Below are 4,053 nucleotides of genomic sequence, written 5' to 3' on the forward strand. Positions count from 1 at the left end.
AGCTAAAATTGTTCTTAAATCTTAAATATTATTATGTTCCAAAAGTTATTTGAGCTCTGGAGATTGGGAAAACGGCACAAGGGAGACAAAGGACGAGCAGGAACGAAGCATGATAAATGCAGTTGTGAGGATTGCTCCTAAGTAGCGTTATTATTATCTGAATTATGCACCCTCCCCAAATTCACATTTTGAAGTGCTAGCACCCAGTATTTGGAGATGTATTTGGAGATAAGGTCTATAAATAGATAATTAAATTAACAGGCTGTTTTTTTTTTTGCGGGGGAGTGGAGGGGTCCTAATCCAATATGACTAGTGTCCTTACAGAAGAGGAAATTTGTATACAAACAGGCACAGAGGGAAGACCACCTGAAAACAAAGGGTAATAGACTGCTATCTTTGAGCTTCAGAAAAAATAAACCCTGTTAACACCTTGATCTTGAACTTCTGGCCTCTAGAAGTGAGAAAAGATATTTTCATTGTTTTAGCCTACCAATCTGTATACTTTGTGATGCTGGTCCTAGGAAACTAATTAAAACATCACTCTTAACAGGATGATTTGAGCCTCATGCATCACCATTTGCAAAACCTTCTGATTTCTATTTCCCCTTTTATTCCCTGGTTTCTGACACCCAGCTCTACATGCCGTTTGGCTTTACCCAGGCACCCAGCACGAATACCCCCTTGTGAGGAGTGTTTTCAATCACGCACCACAGTGCCGGTTTTCTTCTGCTGCCTCTTATGGAGCTGTTTATGCCCAAGAAATCCATCTCCTAGGGCGGTTTCTTTCTCGTATAAAGTTAACCAATTCAGAACCAACTTGAGTTCCTGTGTTTCTCTGCACTAACTAGAGAACTCACTATATAGCCCTTCCTGACCAGGAATATTAAAAAGATTTGGTGCTGTTCATCTAGCTCATACCAGTTTGGCAATAACAATTTAAAGCTAGAACCTCCCTGAGCTGCAAAGTACCCATAAAATCCAGCTGCCACATGAACTGAAAGCAGCAAATATTCTATAAATCAGTTTCTAAAAGAACTTTAAAGGTGTAAGGTGCTTTTCTGTCTAAAACCGAATCTTTGCTTCATCTATCCTTACTTAGGAAACACCGAACGTGTGAAGTAAGCAATGGAATCATGCTGAAGCCACCTGTACCGACTAAAAGTACAGTTGTTAGCCTGAAGGATAACAAGTCATCTAGCCTTTGCAGAGAGTAGGCTTGAGTTCTCCATACCTTTTGCTTACTAAACCTCCAGCAGCCAGCCTTTACTTACCAGACCTCAATCTGCTGGCTGCTAAAGCTCCATGTGGTCTGTCTTGCAGAGCACTGCATTGGGCCCTTGTCAATTTTTTTTGAAGTCTGGACCTCGTCAAGCCTAAAGCAGTCCAGCACTTCTTCTGAAGCCTAAGCATCTTTCTTCAGGTCCTGCTTTTGCTCAAGTCCCCGCAGTCACCACAGAACTGGCTTTAACATCTTGCACAGGCCTCAGGAATAAAAAGCCAGATGCTCAGCTGTAAAGATATCACCTGAATAAATATAAGTATCTCTCAGTTTTAAAATACCTTGTCCACAAATGAAAATTCAAAGCCCAATGCCATATACTGTGTATACGTGGGTAGCCTTAATCACTTCCTTAAATGACTTTTTTGTTTATGTTTTAGAATTTTTAAAGAATATATTAAAGCTTAACGTCTCTGAAATTAACCGCTCAAAACTGAGAATGTCCCAAGGAGAGGCAGGACCTTGTGAAACAAACTTTTCAAGAGATCAATTAATAGTAAGTACTTTCCGTGACTAAAAAGAATGGAGATTATCCATACAAATTTGAAATAAATTACCCTAACTACCCAAGCAGGATGAGTAAAGTGGCATAGAAAGGTCAGAAAGTATACTAATTAAGAACCTTCTAATGGATGTGAAAAAGAAACACCCCTCTTTATCCCTAAGAAGTAACATGTGAATAGAAACCTATCACTGATGGAAGGACTTGCAGGAGCAGGTTTGAGAGCCTGGGGTTCTGTAAGAGTAGGAGATTAAAGATAAGCCATGTAACCCTAAGAAGCTGAGGTCAGTAACCAGAAAATCAAGGAACTTGAAAATAAGATTTAAAGTTGCCGGACTAGGCAACAGCAGCCATTGATTGTGTTATATCTGTTTGTAAAGGTCAACATTGATTTACATTGTGGAGATCAATTAGGATGTGTTCCAATTTAAATATCATTTTTAACCCTAAAATTCCATGATTGCCTTAAAAAATAAAAATGACAAAACCAATAACAAACAAAGAACAACTGCTTAATTTTAACTTTCATTCAAAGAGCATTTCCTAAAGTTATGAAAACAAAATACAATCACTGCAATGATTTGTTTGAATTAAGCGACTAATTACTCCATAGAAAATTACCTTTCTTCCTTAAAACAGCATGAGGCTGCCAAATCTACTCCTGTTGTAGTGAGGAGCCTCATGCTTTTTGGCCTCTGGGCTCCATCTGCGTTTGTCTGCATCTGCTTTCATCCTCTTCAAACTCCTCTCAAAAGGAGCACAGAGAATCTGCAATTCATGTCAGGGCACACAGCCAGATTAGAAGCTGCCAAATATCAACATCAGGTTTTGTGAGAAAAATTAAGTTACTTAAGCCTCCTCTCTAGCCCAGCAATGATGTTGGATGAAAGGTTATGCAGTTTGAATAGCTATTTTCACCCTGCTGGGAAAAAGATGATTTGGACGTGAAAATGCGAGGCTATGATGTGATTTGGACATTTTATGGCGTCCTAACCTTTTCAACTGCTGTTCTTACTGTGCCTGGTTATCATGTTAGTGATTTTTTTTTTTTTACTGTTTTTCTGCAGTTGTCAGACTACAGCATGTAGAGTAGAATGTGAATAACATCACATATTACATTTTTAAAGGGATTTGTGATTCTCCATACATCTTCAACAATTTATTATCCTGTGCAGCGAAAGTGCTGATATGTGTGTACTTTTATTTTGGTTATTTTAGTCTCCCAAAATCATTATGGACTAATTTATGATAAACAAATTTAAAATTCAAGAACGAAAGCAGTAAGAAACCTCAATGGACAGATATTGAATGGGACATTTGATTTATATTTTCAGTATTAATCCTTTTCACCAGTAAGTGATAATAATAGTGTATCCTCATAGATTTACTTTGAGGTTTAAACAATTAATATACGTAAAATTTTAAGAATAAATTGTTAGTGATGAATGAAATTAGCTGTGATTATTATATTAATGCATTTTTTGAATTCCAAGTGAAAATTAGGTACTGTTAATAACAGCAGAAATATTTTAAATGTTTACAAAATGTTGTAATTTGAAAACTTGTTTACACATACATCAATTCACTTGACTCTTATGTCAACTTTATAAATATAATAATAATGCAAAAATTCTAAATTTAAATCTAGGTATCTAATTATTTATAAAAGTTAAGAACAAAATATTTTTATGACTTATTCAAAATCATATAGGAACAGAAAACTTTTTCCTTCTTCCCTTCTAGGTTCTTTGGCTGGTCTATTAATTAAATTGACATAAAAGAGATTAACAAAAGAAAAACAAATTTAATTTTGTATGCATGGGAGCCCCATGAAAAATTTAAGTCTCAAAGAAGTGACCAAAACAGGCAATTTTTATATTTTTTAGTCAAAGAAACAATGAATTTGTGAAGAATCAACACGACAAAGAAGTTTCGGCTTGGGGCAATAAATTAGTGAGGAAGTAACTGATAATATAAAGTCTTTCTGGCCCTAAATTCTCAGTCTCTGGTGATAAGGATCCTTTCTCAATACCCTTGGTACAGGATGGATACATTTCACGTGGGAGATTTATTTTCTACTTTCGAGGGGACAAAAGAAGGTCAGAGTGTTCTAATCATGCAGGATGTTTTCAAAGTAACTTTAATCCAAAATAAATAATATGCCAAAATGGCATATTTGGGGGTAACATATTCTGCTCCCTTTCAGTCACCTGGATACTATGAAAAGGCAGAACTTCGAGATTTTGGCTACAAATCTATGACTGTTCTGTAC

The sequence above is a fragment of the Pteropus vampyrus genome, unplaced genomic scaffold (assembly GCF_000151845.1).
Source record: "Pteropus vampyrus isolate Shadow unplaced genomic scaffold, Pvam_2.0 Scaffold13, whole genome shotgun sequence".
NCBI lineage: Eukaryota > Metazoa > Chordata > Mammalia > Chiroptera > Pteropodidae > Pteropus > Pteropus vampyrus.